We start from the raw sequence: 18,565 nt of genomic DNA, 5'->3' as shown, positions 1-18,565 counted from the left end.
ACATCCTATGTGACCTTTGCCTGTATACGAGGGTGAGAGACAGGTATCTTGGTATCTTGGTCTACATACCAAACAAATGACCCATTGGGATTCCTATATCACAACAACTTACCTTATGTCCAGCCAGAACTTGAAAATAACATTTAACGCAGCACAGTATTTAAACAGAATGGTTCAGTTGAGATCTGCATATGTGGGACTGATTGGGATAGATTGCAAGGGCGACTCCAAAATATAATTTTATCATGTTTTATCTATATCTTAAATTATTGTACACTATTACAATTTCATTTTAGATTGTATTTTATTCCCATTTCATTTTAAATCATATTTTATTCTAATTCCATTTTAAATTGTATTTTATCAAATTCCATTTTAAATTGCTTTTATCAAATTTTAGTAACAATTTGTTGCTGGAACTTTGCACTTTGATATGGCCCAAGGACTAATCAATAAAGACTTATTATTATTAAATTGTAGCAATGTTAGAAAGTACCTAAGTGTGTGGGGGGAGAACCACCTACTTGTAGCAGGGATTTTCTAAATGAGCTGAATAATGGGATTCTGAACTGGCATGAGAAAAAAGTGACAGTGAAGAATAGTGAAGTATTTTGTATGGCTTTCCACCATCACATATCAAAGGATGTATCTCAAATGCTACAATTAAGGAATAAATTATAATTATTAATACCTTGCAGGCTCATGCTGAGAGAAAGTAATATATAATGTTCTGAAAATCTTTGAAAACTTGTTTTTTTTTTCTCCCAGGCCTTGAGGTATGGTAGCTGAACTGCTGTAGTTTTTAAAAATTGTTTTATCTCTTCTATATTTTATTTGCTTTCTATGGCATTTTCTATTTTTAGTTTTTGTTTTTAAAAAGCCTGCCAGAGTAATTTGGAATTGAGTGGCTTCTAAACTGATCTGTGAGATAAATGCAAATCCTATAGATTAATAATAATAATTAAGATGTAAATAAGAAATATAAATCAGAAGCCAATTTTCTTAGCACTAATCTTAGTATGAATCAAAATGGCATATATTCTGCTTTTTCTTTCTTCCTGTGCAGATGGAATTATTATTTTATTGTAAAACAAAGGTAAAACATCAGGAACAACAAAATATAGACTGTCCTTAATACAACCATAAGATCAATAAACAATCAGAATAAAAACAACCTGGATGTCATTTCATACAAATTCATTTTGTACTCTATTTGACTTATACAATTTGGCTCTGAAGTCAAGAAATTAACATACCAAAACTGATTTGACATATTTTGTTATTCCTTTAGGTAATGTATTTCCTGATTTATGTTAACATATCACCTTTGAAAACAAACCATTTTCTGATAAATTTGCATAATTAACTAAACTACAATTGCATTTATTTCTTAACCTACTTTTGTAATCAGTACTGTACTTAAGAGATGAGAATAATTAATATTTATTGACTAAGAAAATATTGTCTTATTATTAAAATCTAAGTGATAAACACAAAGCACATGAGAACTTTCATAGCATAGTTTTTCATCTGATGTATTATCAGTGAGAGATGAATTTATTTATTTATTAAATTTATTTGGCTGCCTATCTAACCTGCATGTGAGTTGAAAAAAATAAGGTGACAGGGAATGAGATATAAATCTAAGAACATATTTAGAAATAATAACAATAAAATAAAATATAGTATTATTAAAATCTCTGAAAACATATTTAATCTAATATATTGTTAGGACAACTGATGGTGGGACATTAAACAATAATCTGTCTATGGAATGTTCATTTTAATAAAAGGAGAGATAGATAGATAGATAGATAAATAGATAGATAGATAGATAGATAGATAGATAGATAGATAGATAGATAATAGACAGACAAATGATAGATAGTTGATAGATATGATTTTAGAAATAAGAATGTTCTCAGAGTACAGATAGTCTGTCAGAATCCATTTATATTTCATTTCTAACTCTCTTTCTGTGCAAACCCAAATCTCACTCTCCCTTGGATTCTGCCATTCCCAAGGAGGAAAGGGGAGTTTTTTGCCTCCATTTCCTCCCCTTAGATGTAACTTTTTGTTTATCTAGCCTGCCTGTTGCCCCTCACAATAAGATCAATAAGAGACATTCTCTCTCTCTGATCTCACGAGCAACTAAGAAAGGGGGTGGGGGGAATTCTGGTTTGTGTCTCTGGATGGAATGTGAAAGGGAGGGAGTAATTGTGCTGCGAATGGACTGATGGTTCTCCCTTTCCCACGAGGGGCTTGCCACCTAAAACTTGACTGATCCGGAACTGACCAAATGAACTGAGGGATGGGGTTTTGCTCCAAGACACTTTAAAAATATTGATCTATGAAAAGATTTTTCAGATCCTGTCTATTATACCTTCAATCATCCATGCCTTAGTAAAAGTTCCTGCTTGGACAATCTTGCCTCCAAGAGTCTTTCTTTCTTAAGATGTGGATTGGAGTGGGTTCTGACATAGTCCTTGACTTATAACAGTTCCTTTAGTGACTGTTCAAAGTTTCAATATCACTGAAAAAAAGTGACTTATGACTATTTTTCACACTTATGACTGTTGTAGCATTCCCATGGTCATGTGATGAAAATTTAGACAGTTGGCAACTGATTCACATTTATGATGATTGCAGTGTCCTGGGATCATGTGATCACCCTTTGCTACTTTCTGACAAGCAAAGTCAATGGATAAACCAGACTCACTTAACAATCATGTGACTAACCTAAGAACTGCAATGATTCACTTAGCCACTGTGTCAAGAAAAGTTTTAAAATGAGGCAAAACTCGCTTAACAAATTTCTTGCTTAGCAACATAAATTTTGGTCTCAATTGTGGTTGTACATCGAGAACTACCTATACTAAAATTATCAAGTTGATATAGGCTCCCTTCAAAAACAAAAGGCAATATAGCATGTGTAGTATGTGTAAGTAACACATACAAGGGTGAAAATAGGGCTATGCATAGATTTTGATTTTGTAGTAGATCCTGTGTTCCTGACCCACCCTTTTTTGAGTATGAATCAAAATTGGAGTACTTGTTATTGGCTTAAAAAAATTAATGAGCAATCACTTTTTCAGCATCCTTCCTTCCTTCCTTCCTTCCTTCCTTCCTTCCTTCCTTCCTTCCTTCCTTCCTTCCTTCCTTCCTTCCTTCCTTCCCAGAAGCATGTGCACACGACTATATTGATTTGTATAATATATAAAAAACTAAACGAATGAAAGATCTTAACCCTAACAAATGAGGGAGGAGAACTAAGAAAAAAATTAGTTCAATTAAAATTCTTAAATGGAAGAAAAGATTGGAATTTAATATATATTCTCTAAATAAAGAAGAGAAGAAACAGGAGGGGACAGGGAAATAATGAAAGTTAAATTTTTATAAAGAAGGCCTAAGCAACAGTAGGAATAAAAATATCAACCCTCCTGAAAAAGTAAACAAGTCACAACCACAGTTTATTCACAAACTAGTATTTAGTTATAAGCAATCATTCAAGAACAGAGTCTGGATGATTGTGATAAATGTACATCTTTCTCCCTCCCCAACCCTCCTGTCAGCAGCGTATAATAAACTGATTTGAGGGCAGCTTATTAATCACTAATCCAATACTTCCCTCATTTGTCTTCCCTTCTCATCATGATGTTTTATATGTGTACGTGTCAAAAGGGGTTTTATTATTTTTCTCCTTTTGGGATAGTTGTCATGGTATCATGTTTTGTGGATGGCAGAAGTTTTAAACTGTGTGCAGGAACAGAGCTTCACTGAAGGTATTGAACCCGGGCAGGGTCAGAGATGCCCATCACACCTTGACTAAAATAAATTACACTGGATTGCCTCATTCAACCATGGATTCATGGTTTGCCACAGGTCAAAGCACAGTATTAATAAAAGAAGACCAAACACCAGACTAAAGACTAAATGCCAGAAACCAGGGGAGACCAACTTTTAACAGGGTATTCTCATAGATGAGCAGGTCTGTGAGATTTATAATACTTCTAATCCTTGTGGCACACTTAGTCACAACTTTGAGCATCTTCATTAAGCTGTATTATTCCCTTTTTGATATGAAGGCCAATGAGTGCTTTGAAAGAGCACTGCAAATTCCATGAATGTGCATATTACTGTATTAAGAATCTTGTGTGAATTTCTTGCCATGCCCTTATATTACTCATTGACAGAATATGAAATGAATCTGAAGCAACCAAGCATACAAGCAAGCAAATAAAAATAATCTTTTTGCAGTAGTTTATCAATGGAGGGAGGTTAGACATTTTAGATTGTGGATTTGTAATGTTGTAAGCTGCCAAAGTCATTGTGTGTAAGTTGGGCAGCCACATAAATTTGTTAAATAAATAAATAAATGTGTAAAGGAGAAGACAAACATTAATCAGTCAAAAGTCTAAAAACTAAATAAAAAATAGGGATCCCTAATTCATGAGTTATGGTTGGAAACAAAATGAAACAACTTGAGACTTTAAAAAACTGGTATTTTAAAAATAAAGCAAGCATGGGAAAGAAAAGAAACATGAAAACAAATCCCTTCTTCCCGCATCCATTTTAGAAGTTGGAAGCACAATGGAAATAAGGCTTATGGAATATAGTTTTAAGTGATTAAGGACAAGAAACAAAGCTTGTGAGAGATTTGAATGGACTCCTTGTGAGTAAGATGTGGGGAAAGAAAAAGACAGAAGTTCCTACCATGAAGGGTGTAAACAGAGGAGTCCCAGCCTCACTTCCATTGATCTATGATGAAATGATTCCTTTTCATGTGGTTCACAAATCTTCTAGAGTTCAGGTCTACAAAGATGGTGATCTTCCAAGTGTACAATTATATAAACAGGTCCAGCTAAAATGGAAAATTGAACAATCTGAAAGGATCTCTTAAAACTATGGAAAGAAGCACCACAATATCATATTTCATTTGGCAAAATAAATCAATAACCCACAATCTCTTACTGTTTGGTAACATAGTATACATCCACAAAATACTAAACATAATTTAGTAATCATTTTTAAATAAATATTGTACTTTCACTTTGCTACATTTTTACTACATTTTGCTGTTCTGCAAATTTTACTGAGGATTTTACTGAGTTGAATGGAAGAATGGTTTCTTAAAGTGTTTCTTTCTCGTTAAATGCTCCAATTGTAGCCACAGATGGGAGAGTCAAATAACCAGGTATGAATTTTATTCATGTTATTCTTTTACTTGAAACAGTTTACAGAATACTATTTACTGGAAAGAGAGGAATACAGAGGAATTAGAGGCAGGAAGAACTTTCTGAGGGGCAGGCAGAAATCCCAGTTGTGAATAAACTAACTTGAAATATACTCTGGCCTGGAGTCCAGATGAGTGGGATCAGAAGAGATAATATCTATTGATGTTATCTGGGATTCAGTTCAGCTTAGGACTCTGAGAATGTTGGTAGAACGATCTAAGGCAGGAGTTCAACTAGGTTAAACTTGACCTATGCCATTATCAGGCTCTTCTGGGAAAAGTGTGACGAATTGAATCTGGGAATTGTCAATGCATTTCTTAGTGAGAGACTATGCCTATTGCCCTGAGTAAAATTCAAGCAGCTGGTATATATAGCTGTTAATCACTTGGCCTTTGGGTATCTCAATGCACACCTGTTTGACTCAGACATGAGAGAAAGTGCACATTGCTTTTCATGGTTTAGAACAACTTGTCTTTAGAGATTCTCCTTACAAGGTATTCAAGAGCAGGCATGTCAGACCTCTTTCACAGAGTTTCTAATTTTCAATTTAGTCTAATGCCAGGATTTAAGTTATTGGGAGATACAGCATGAATACATGCATCCAAACACATACACTTAGAGAGACACACACACACATATTATCAAACAAATATTTTCATGTGATCTTGCTTTGCATTCCATTTATATTTTGCCACCATTACTTGTGCCTTTTTTCTATACCACTGGACATAAAAAGCAAATATTAACTTTTTCATTTCTGATATCAATAACAATGGATAGTTAGCTGTGACCATAACTGCTCTATTTTACAGGTAGTCTTTGACTTTCCATCACAATTAGCCCAAAATTTCTATTGCTAAGCAAGACATATGTTAAGTGAGTTTTGCCCCACTTTATGACCTTGGTTACCACAGTTGTTAAGTGAATCATTGAAGTTGTTAAGTTAACAACTTACTGTTAAGTAAATCTGGCTTCCCCGTTGACTTTACTTGTCAGAAGATCACAAAAGATGATTACATGACCCTGGGACACTGCAACTGTCATAATTATGAGTCAGTTGCCAAACATCTGAATTTTGATCACATGTCCATGGGGTTTCTGCAACTGTTGTGTGAAAACCATGCAATTTTCAGTGCCGTTGTAACTTTGAACGGTCACTAAATGAAATGTTGTAAGTTGAGGACTATCTGTATATGGAAATTGTCTGACCACTTTGTCAGGCACAATCAGAAGCCAAAGTTCCAGATCAGAGTGAAGTTTTTTTTTCCCTCCAGTACCAAAAGAGAAGTAAAGCAGCCCTTTTAATAAAGGAAGAATAGGAGGCAGGCAGTTGGGGTTCTTCAGAGCAAGTTTCGAAAAGAGGATGCTATGACCTAGAGCACGGGTCTGCAACCCGCGGCTCCAGAGCCGCATGCGGCTCTTTCAGCCGTCTCCTGCGGCTCCCAGTCCTCTGCCATGTGCAGTCAAAAAAAAAAAAAGTGGGACTAAAAAGGTTCAACCAATCAATTCAAATATGCAGGGTAGGTGCATATCTCACCTTGGCTCCACTCTTCAGTCAAACCCTGTTCTGCGCATGCACGCATGTATGTGCATGTGCAAACATTTTTTGCAGCTCCCAGTTTTTCCTTTTGTGAGGGAACCGGTTCCGAGTGGCTCTTTTACTGTTTCAGGTTGCTGACCTCTGACCTAGAGAGTGTTCCTTCTAGAACCAAAGTTTTGAAAAGAAAAAGCCCAAACATTAAACCTGGGGCACAGCTGAGTTGAAATTGTAAGAAAAAAATATTGTAAAATCAACCAACCAAACATTGAAATTTAGAATTGCTGTTATTTTTATCAGGTGTTTAATGTCTAGTGCTAGACATCAACATTCTTTGTTTCACTGTGCAATTGGAGAAATTAAATTGGGACAGGAGTGTTTTTTCTATTGTGCAAACTTACTCATATAATTCAAATATCTTTGCAATTATTTAAAAATAAAGCCTTTATAACATAGAATCAAAGACTGAAAATTACTAGCATCTATGTAGCAAAATTGTACTAATGCAGCTCAATATACTTTAGGTAGTGATTCCAATAGATTCTCATCAAATGTCAAATGCTCTCAATACATTTAAAGTTGGAGAAGACAGGACACCTGATGCTGTTGTGGCTCATTTCATTTGCTATTTCTTCACTAGAAACTAATAGCATCTTCAAATCTCACCAACCCTCACTGTGGGGATAATAATCCTGTCCTCCTTATTTTTATGCAGCAGCTCAACAGCTGGATAATGCTCTAAGACATTATAAATCACCAGTGAGGAGTTACCTTTTTCATTAGTATGCTGCAATAAAACCTGTTTAATTTTACTGACCATTCTCTTGTAATTTGATGAAAAAGGTCATCAAATGGCTTTTCTGTATTTTTACCATAGGAGGAAAAAAAAACCCTGATATATGGAAACTGATATATTTCTCATGACAGTGATGTAGTGTTTCTTGTAATACAACTTACATTAGTTACTAAGTAGCCAAGGGGTGTATGTGAGTATCTTCATTGTCCTTATTTTCTCTAGCAGTCATTTCCTATATTTCAATTAAATCCAAAAAGAAAAAGAAAGGAAACTTTCTCAAGGGCTTTCTAAAAGATCAGAAAGTGTTGACAGCCAAGGAAACTGCAGATGGATAGAGTAACAGAAAACATTAAGCTCTGCACCCTTGGCCAGTTTGTAACAATAAAAAAAACTCAAGACATCAACCTAGAAAAGTTTTAAGCATCTTGAGAATGAAGTGTTAAAAGATAAGCTTCTTTGGACTTCTGGTTTGGCGTTTGATGAGACGGGTGGAAAAAGCTGGGGCTCCGGCTTCTTAGCCTAATTTTGTTCTGCCCGGCGACCCCAAGGGGTCGGAAAGTTGCCCTGGAGGGGCAAAGAAGAAGGAGGAGGGATGCTTTGGGAGTCTGAACCAGATGGTGGTCAGTCCAGATGGACTGAAGAAACCTTCCAAAAGGACAGAAGAAAAGCTGCCTGGTAAGCCCAGACAGCCCAAGGCATCGCCAGTTGGAAGGAAAGTGAGGAGCCATGGCGCTCCACTAAACAGCTGATTGTCAATAGTGTGCTGAAACTGGATGAGCCTGTTCTTTTACTCCTTTTCCTTATGGACTTAGAAATGTTGATCCCCTGATTGTAAAGACCCCAGAAGGACTAGGGGAGAAGAGAGTTAAAAGCAGTGAGCAATTACAGGAGGGGAAAGAATTTTAAGAAAGACAAAATAATTCTTAAAAATTGAACTTAGATTGATTCAAAGAAATACTGCTTAATTTACACGATGTGGAATTTTTTTTAGATTTAATTTCTAGGATAAATAACTTACAAAGAACTTTAAAAGAAAACTTTGTAACAGTCTTTTAAAACCAGATATTGACAAAACAGTGTAGGAGGACATCTAGTGGTGAAAGGAGATACTACAGTAATACCAAAAAAAAAAAAAGAATTTGAAAAGGGTTTGACCTTGTAAAAACACCTGGTGTAAACAAAGTGCCTTTATGTCACTTTGTAAGAGAAAAGACTTTCTACAATTATATCTGTTGACTATAACCAAAACAGGAATTATTTGGAGACAGCGGGCGTTTCATATCTGTGATTTGACTGGAGGATTGGATCTTGCGTAAAGTAGTTGGTTGGATTTTTTTGGTTGGATTTTAGCCTAAGATAGTTGGCTTTTTTTCTTTTTTTCTTTTTTCTTTTTTTACCTTGTTTTCCCTCCTTGAGAATTTGGATTTAGCCTAAAGTAGCTGGATCTTTTTACAATTTGGATTTTAGCCTAAAATAGTTGGCTTGAAAAATGAGTGCATCAAATCTCGCCAGACTTATGAAAAAGATATCCCATGCACCCTCTGTTGGAACATCCAGCCCAACAAGCCAGGGATCTATTGAAACAATGTTGTAGCATGAGAAAATAAGCACTGCTCAAAACGAGATGCAAACTACATTAAAATTAATTCAAGAATCAATACAAAAAATCATGAAGAGACAAAAAGTAATTTTGATAAATTAAATGAACAAATGTTGGATATAAAGACACAATTTGAAGTCCACCAACAAATTATTGTTAAAAATAAACAAAGAATTCATAAAATGGAAAATAAATCAGATGATATTGACAAAAAATGAAAGTACTAATACAAGAAAATGAAAAAATGAAATGAAAAAAATGAACAAGCAAATAAAAACTTAGAAGGAGTGGTGGAAATCTTAGAAATGGAGAAAATGGAACACTATTTAAGATTTCAAAACATTCCTGAAGACAGAGAAGAAAATACAGCAGTTGTGATTATCAATCTCCTGGCAGAGGCTTTGAAAGCAGACCAAGCAGAGATGCAAATGGGGATAGATGAAATATTTTGAATGAATTCAAGCTACGCAAGGAAATATAAAATACCCAGAGAAGTTCATGTAAGATTCATAAAGAAAACAACAAGAGATGAAAAACTGAGAAAAGTTAGAGATGAGCCATTACAATACAAGAATTTATTTATTTATTTATTTGTTTTGATTTATATACTGCCCTTTTCCCGAGGGACTCAGGGCAGTTTACAGGGCAAATTAAAACAGTACAATATATACAGGTTAAAATAAAATAAAATTAAATAGCCCCAAAATAATTAAAAATTAAAACCTTAACCCAAAACCCTCAGTCCAGGCCAGCAAGCTCGAATACCCAAGTTTTTAGGTCCCAGCAAAACTAGCGAAGGTCGGGTGCCATCCGGAGTTCCACAAACAGCTGATTCCAAAGGACAGCCGCACACACCAAGAAAGCTCTCCCCCTGGGGGCTGCCAGCCGGCACTCCCTAACCGGCGGCACCCTGAGGAGGCCCTCCCTGTGGGAGCGCACAGGACGATGGGAAGGTGATGCTGGCAGTAGGTGCTCCCGAAGATAGTCCAGATCCATGCCATTTAGGGCTCTATAGGTCATCACCAGCACCTTGAATCTCACCCGGAGGGCAACTGGAAGCCAATGCAGCTCGCGGAGAAGAGGTGTTACATGGGAGTATTGGGAAATCCCCATCACAACTTGCGCGGCCGCATTCTGCACCAGCTGAAGCCTCCGAGTGGTCCTCAAGGGCAGCCCCATGTAGAGAGCATTGCAGTAGTCTATCTGGGAGGTCACAAGTGCATGAGTGACTGTACGTAGGGCATCTCGGTCCAGATAGGGTCGCAACTGGTGCACCAGGCGAACCTGGGCAAAAGCCCCCCTGGCCATGGCTCCTATATGATCTTCCAAACTGAGCCGTTAGTCCAGGAGGACGCCCAAGTTGCGGGCCCTATCTATGGGGGGCTAACACCTCACCTCCCATAATTAACGATGGAATAGACTGGTTAATCTGAAATACTACTACTACTACTACTACTACTACTACTACTACTACTAATAATAATAATAATAATAATAATAATAATAATAATAATAATAATAATAATGTTGGAAGGGACCTTGGAGGTCATCTAGTCCAACCCCCTGCTCAGGCAGGAAACCTTATACCATTTCAGGCAAATGGCTGTCCAGTCTCTTCTTAAAAACCTCCAGTGTTGGAGCATTCACCATCTCTGGAGGCAGGTTGTTCCACTGGTTAATTGTTCTAACTGTCAGGAAGTTTCTCCTTAGTTCTAGGTTGCTTCTCTCCTTGACTAGTTTCCATCTGTTGCTCCTTGTCCTGTTTTCAGGTGCTTTGGAGAATAGCTTGACTCCCTCTGAGATATTGGAACACTGCTATCATGTCACCCCTCACCCTGCTCTTCATTAAACTACACATACCCAATTCCAGCAACCGTTCCCTATATGTTTTAGCCTCCAGCCCCCTAATCATCTTTGTTGCTCTTCTCTGTACCCTTTCTAGAGTCTCAACATCTTTTTTACATCGTGGTGACAAAAACTGGATGCAGTATTCCAGGTGTGGCCTTACCAAAGCATTGTAAAGTGGTATTAGTACTTCACTTGATCTTGATTCTATCCCTCTGTTAATGCAGCCTAGCACTGTGTTGGCTTTTTTGGCAGCTGCAGCACACTGCTGGCTCATATTGAAGTGATTGTCTACTAAGACTCCGAGATCCCTCTCACAGTTACTACTATTGAGCAAGGTACCACCTATACTATACCTATGCATTTGATTTTTCCTGCCTAAATGTAGAACCTTACTTTTTTCACCATTGAATTTCATTTTGTTAGATAGTGCCCAGTGTTCGAGTCTGTCCAGATCCTTCTGTATCTTAATCCTATCTTCTGGAGTATTGGCTATTCCTGCCAGCTTGGTGTTGTCTGCAAATTTGATGAGTTCCCCATCTATCCCCTCATCCAAATCATTAATGAAGATATTGAAGAGCACTGGGCCCAGAACAGAGCCCTGGGGCACCCCACTACACACTTCCTTCCATGTAGATGCAGTTCCATTGAGGACCACACGCTAAGTACGGCCTGTCAGCCAGCTACGAATCCATCTGGTGGTAATGCTATCTAACCCACATTTTTCTATCTTATCAAGTAGTAGGTTGTGATTTACTTTATCAAATGCCTTACTGAAGTCCAAGTAAATTATATCTACAGCGTTCCTCTGGTCCACTAATTTTGTCACTTGGTCAAAGAATGTAATAAGATTTGTCTGGCATGATCTGTTTTTGACAAACCCATGTTGACTTTTAGTGATGACTTTGTTTGCATCAAGGTGTTCACTGATTTGTTGTTTGATTATCTTTTCCAGACTCTTCCCAGGTATTGAGGTCAGGCTGATAGGTCTGTAGTTTCCTGGATCAATTTTTTCCCCTTTTTTGAAGTTGGGAACTACATCAGCTCTATTCCAGTCCTCTGGTAGTTCCCCAGTGCTCCAGGATCTTTGAAAAATATAGTTCAGTGGTTCTGAGATCACGTCTGCCAGTTCCTTGAGTACCTTGGGGTGTAATCCATCTGGTCCTGGAGATTTGAACTCATCTAGGCTGGACAGGTGCTCACTTACCATTTTCTTGCCTATCTTAACTTGCGTTTCTATTCTGTTTTTTATGGCACTGGTTTGGGTAGGTTGGACTGTTTTTTCCCTTTGTGTAAAGACAGATGCAAAAAACGAATTAAATAGTTCTGCTTTCTCCCTATTGCTTGTCACCTTCTTGCCACTTTCCCCCACTAATGGACCAATCATTTCCTTAACTTTTTTCTTGTTTTTTTATGTTGAAAGCAGCTTTTTTTGTTATTTTTGACTTTGGTCGCAAGCCTTAGTTCATTTTGAGCCTTAGCTTTCCTCACTTCATCTTTGCAGGCACGGGCTATTTGCTGATATTCTGACTTAGTTATGTGCCCCTCTTTCCAATTCTTATACTTGTCCTTTTTATCTTTCAATTTATCAGAGAGTTCTTTATGCAGCCATGCTGGTTTCTTTTGAGAGCTGTTATTTTTCTTCTTTGTTGGTATTGTACTAGACTGGGCCTTTATTATCTCACTTTTCAAAATTTCCCAAGTTTCTTGAGTTGTTTTCCCCTTTAGGATTCTCATCCATGGAATTCTTCCCATGGTCTCTCTAAGTTTATTGAAATTAGCTCTTTTAAAGTCCAAGACTCTAGTTTGGCTGTGTTCTATTGCTTGTGCCTCCAGAATGTTGAATTCCAATATTGCATGATCACTTCTCCCCAAGGTTCCTGTGGCTTCGACACCTTCTATCATTTCATCTCTGTTTGTGAGAATTAAATCCAATATGGCTAATCCCCTAGTTCCCTTCTCTACTTTTTGGGAGAGAAAGTTGTCTGCTAGGTTTGTCAGGAATTTGTTTGATCTTCCACTTGGTGCAGAGTTTGTCTCCCAGTTGATATCAGGGTAATTAAAGTCCCCCATTACTATTGTGATGTGCTTCTTACATACCTTAGTTAGCTGACTAGCAAAAAGTTCATCTATTTCCTCTGCTTGGTTGGGCGGCCTATAGTATACACCTATGGCAATGTCATTTTTTCCCCTTTTATATTGACCCAAATGCTTTCAAGTTTACAGTTTTCGTCATTGTTGTGCTCTATTTCTGTAGAGATAAAGTTATTTCTTATATATAGAGCAACTCCTCCTCCTCTTTTGTTTAGTCTGTTTCTTTTAAATAGTTTAAATCCCTCTAGCTGTGTGTTCCATTTGTAGGTTTCATCCCACCATGTTTCCGTAATGGCAACAATATCATATCTGCCCTCATTTACCTGAATTTCTAGTTCACCCTGCTTACTGTTCATACTCTGTGCATTGGTGTATAGATATTTGAGTCCTTTATGACTGACCCTGTGTTTACTTGCTGCATAACTTGTGTGGTGCCTGGCTTCCCCTATTTTCTTAGATTGCCGGGGACAGTGATGTTCTGTATCAATTAACTCACTATCCCCATTATTTTGTTTAAATGTTCCTCCAAAAAAGCTGTGATTTTATTGCCAAGTAACTCAGTCCCTTTCTTAGATGGATGCAGACCATCTCTTTTATACATTTTTTCATTGGACCAGCTACAGACATCATGACTAATATAACCAAAGCCTTCTCCTTTACACCACTCCTTTAGCCACATATTAAATTCTGCTATACGCTGGCCTTTTCCATTTTGCTCTTTATACACTGGTAAAACCTCTGAAAAAGTAAGCCTACAGCCTATTCTGCTAAGTTCCTGCCCCAAGCTCTGGAAATCATTCTGCACAGAGAGTACATCTTTTTGGGACAGATCATTAGTGCCAAGATGTACAATAGCCTCCACATCACAGTCCTTGCTGGCAATTCTTGATTATTTTAGAAATACGCTTCTTGTCCCTACAGGCAGTAGCACCTGGAAGACACCTGACCTCTTTCAAAACCTCTGTGTCCTTTCCTAAATTTACATCCCTTATAATTGAATCACCAACCAGAAGGTAGCTTCTCTTTTTGGATGCCTTTCTGTTCTTGCATGACTGGGGTGTAATACCAGATTCACACTTCTCCCTGTCGAAAACAAGTTTTTCATCTTGGACCACGATCCCCTGCTTATTTGAGTTATTATCACAGATACCTTTACCTGTCTCCTTAATGTCCTTATTAAGGTCAGAAAGGGCACTGTATCTGTTGTGCAGGGACACAGCGAAAGCTTTGCGTTTATGGTGCCGGTATGCACAGCCACTCAGTCTTGGCGGGATTAAGTTGAAGCCTATTTCTCCCCATCCAGACCCGGACTGCCTCCAGACAACGGGACATCACGTTGAGGGCATCACTGGGTTGGTTCGGGGTGGAGAGAAAAAGCTGGATATCATCAGCATACTGATGATACCCCACCCCCAAACCACAAATGATCTCACCCAGCGGCTTCATATAGATGTTGAACAAGAGGGGAGAGAGGACCGACCCCTGAGGAACTCCACAAGCGAGAAGCCTCGGCGCCGACCTCTGCCCTCCTGCCAACACTGACTGCGAGCGGCCCAGGAGGTAGGAGAAGAACCACTGTAGAACAGTGCCCCCCACTCCCAACCCTTGGTGGAGCAGTGGGCTAATGTCTTCTTAAGTAACACCAGCTGCCTGCAATTAGTGCAGGTTCGAGTCCCACCAGGCTCAAGGTTGACTCAGCCTTCCATCCTCCTGAGGTAGGTAAAATGAGGACCCAGATTGTTGGGGACAATAAGCTGACTTTGTAATAATGCTGCTTGGGGGCCCCCGAAAGCCCTAATAAGCAGGCATATACATAGAATGAAGGCTATTGCTAAGCACATTGATTTGTGCTTAGATTGTAAGCCGCCCTGAGTCTTCGGAGAAGGGCGGGATATAAATGGGATTAAAATAAATAAAATAAAATAAATAAAAAATAAAAAACCCCTGAAACGCTGCAGCAAGATACCATGGTCGATGGTATCGAAAGCCACTGAGAGTTCTAATAGGACTAGGATAGAGGAGCAACCCCTGTCCCGAGCCCGCCAGAGATCATTCACCAGCATGACCAATGCTGTCTCTGTGCTGTACCTGGGCCTGAAGCCCGATTGGTATGGGTCCAGATAGTCAGTTTCCTCCAGGAACAGAGGGAGCTGATGTGCCACCATGCTCTCAACAAGCTTCACTACAAAGCAAAGGTTGGAGACAGGACGATAGTTGTTCAAAACAGCTGGAACCAGGACAGGCTTCTTGAGGAGGGGCTTCACCACCGCCTCCTTCAAGGCGGCAGGGAAGCTACCCTCCCTCAAGGAAGCAGTTATTACTGCATGGATCCAGCCTTGTGTCCCCTCCCAAGCTGCATACACCAGCCAGGAGGGGCACGGGTCCAACAAACACATGGTGGAACTCAGCCTCCCCATGATCCTGTCCACCTCCTCCAGAGTCACAGGATCGAATTCGTCCCAGATAATATTTCCAAGACCGCTCAGCTCCCCCCCATCTGACTCTGCTCAGTCGGAGTCCAGACCAGCCTGGAAATTGTGGTGTTAAAGCAGATCCGCAAGAGAGTAAGAGATATCCGAAGACAATTTCACTTCTTAACTACAAAGCTAATTGCAAAAGGTATAAACCTCAGATGGTTAATGCCAGAAGGGACCCTAATCAACTGGAATAGTACAAGATACTGACTGGACTCAGTTTAGAAGGTGCAAGATTTTGATGAAAGAAATCAAGCATTCTTAAATGAAGGAGTACAATATCAACAAGAGGAGAGAAAAGATCAGAAACAAACAGAAGAAGCAACCAAGCAAGCAATTATACAAGCAGTAGAACAGAAAGAGAAACTTGATCAAGAGAGTGAAGGAATTACCAGAGAACAGAGGACTACGAGATCAGCAGGACCTAAACATAAATAACTGAAATGGAGAAAGAAAATGGAATCTTCTGTTTTGATGGAATTCCCCATCAAAAAGAAATATTTTAAAGAAAACTACAGAAATTAAATATAGATATAATTTGTTTGCAAGAGACACATATAAAAAGACAATATTATAAGCTGTTGGAATATCCTAAAATTGGGAAACTTTACTATGCATCAGCGCAGCAGAAAAACGGGTGTAGCTTTATATATTAAAGAGACAATAGACTCTAAAATGATTTATTCAGATGAAGAAGGAAGAATTGTGATGGTAGAAATATTTTTTCATCAAAAACAAACATTGTTGGTAGTAATATACGCACCAAATAATAAACAGGAAGAATTTTAACAAAATCTCCATAGAAAAATAACAGAAATGGAGTATCAAAATATTTGCTTAGTAGGAGACTTCAATGCACATTAGACTATAAAAGTAGCAAAACAGGAAAAGTGGAAGAAAAAAATTACCTAAGACTTTTTTTAACATGATAGAAGAAATTGGAATACTAGATGTTTGGAGGGAAATCAAGCCAGGAAAATTACAATACAGATTTTATTCAAACAGTCATAAATCCTGGTCCAGAATTGACATGATTTGGATGACATCTGAACTGAGGACAAGTATGCAGGAAATTGAGATAGAACCAGGTACATGGGCAGATCACAACCCCTTAAAAGTGACATGGAGAGGAATATCAAAGAAAGCAAGATGAACTTTGAACCAATCTATATTAAAAGAAAGAGAATTTATAGAACTAGCAAAAAAAAAGAAATGGAGTTTTTCTTCAAAGAAAATAAAAAAGAAAATACAACTGTCAGAGATCCTTACCACACCCCTAACTCAAGAAACAAGCAGTTGAGTTCACAGGTGGCTTTAATCATGGAATGTTCTGGCATGTGTTTAGTCACAGAAACAGGAAACAAAGTTTGTGGGGCTTGACAACAACATTTCAAAACGTATGGAATACAACCAAAGCATATTTTAGAGATATAGCTATAACATACATGGCAAAACAAACAAACAAACAAACAAACAAACAACCCCCCCCAGAAAAGACAGCAATATATACTATTAAGAAAAGTTTTTGAAAAACTAGAATCAAATGAATCTGCAAAAGAAGATTCTGAAAAGAGAAATGGAAACAACAAAACAAAAATTAAATTTGTTGGATTCAGAAAATGCAAACAAACCAGGAAGATGGCTAGCTTATAAACTTAAAAAACAGAAGGAGAAGAAACTGATAAATAATTTAGTAGATGAAAAAGGTTGCCTATAATTTAAAAATGAAGAATTAAAAAAAAAAGAATATTATAAGAAACTGTATGATATCGAAGAAATTCTAAGAGAGAGAGAATGATTCAATATCTGGAAGAAAATAATCTTCCAAAAATTTCAGAAGCCTGTAAGACTATGTTAGACGAAAAAATAACAATGATGGAAATAACAGAGGCCACACAAAAAAACAACAACAAAGAAACAAGAAAACACCGAGGCCCGATGAACTACCGGTGGAGTTATATAAAGCTTTGCAAGATATATCAAGTGAACCATTGAAAGATGTTTGCAATGAACTTTTGTTGGAGGCTAAACTCCCAAATACATGGATAGAAGCAAATATTACCTTAATACCAAAAGAAGATTCAGATTTGACACAGATAAAAAATTATAGACCAATACCGTTACTAAATGTGGATTATAATTTTTTTACTTCAATAAGGGCAGAGAGACTGAAAGGATTCTTAACTGAATTTATACGTTCAGACCAAAATGTTTTTTTTTAACCAAAGAACAAATTAAAAAATTTTTAAGAGTGATAATGGATGTTTTGGAATATTATAAATTACATCCAAGGAAACAATTGGGACTAATATTTTTAGATTCCCAAAAGGCATTTGATAATGTTTCCTGGCAATTTATGATTCAGCAATTAAAAATAATGGACTTTGGACAGAACTTTATAAATATGATTAAAACAATATACAATAAACAAATAGCAAAAGTGATTGTGAATGGAGATTATACTGAGAACTTTGAGATAAGAAAAGGTACAAGGCAAGAATGCCCATTGTTTTCATTGTTATTTATTTTGACCTTGGAAGTTCTAAATAGAAATATTAGACAAGATTCAGAAATTAAAGGACTAGAAATAAAAGGTGAAACATAAATTACAAGCATTTGCTGATGATTTGGTATTTGTTTTAGACGAACCTTTGGAGATGATTCTTAAACTTCTGGGAAAGATAGAACAATATGGAGAAATGGCAGGACTGAAAATAAACAGAGAAAAAACCAAAATAATAGTTAAAAATCTTGCAGATAAACAACAACAACAAAATAAATGTCAGAAAAAATAGAATTGCAAATAGTTAAAAAGGTCAAATATCTGGGAATATATTTAACAGCAAGATGTTCAACGATAAAAGAAGATAAATATACAAAACTATTGAATCAAATAAGAGTGGATTTGGAAAAATGGAAAAACTTGCAATTGTCAATATTAGGAAGAATTGCTACAGTGAAAATGAATATACTACCGAAAATCGT

The sequence above is a fragment of the Vipera ursinii genome, assembly GCF_947247035.1.
Source record: "Vipera ursinii genome assembly, chromosome: 6".
Taxonomy (NCBI): Eukaryota; Metazoa; Chordata; class Lepidosauria; order Squamata; family Viperidae; genus Vipera; species Vipera ursinii.
Note: the sequence above shows the minus strand (reverse complement) of the source record.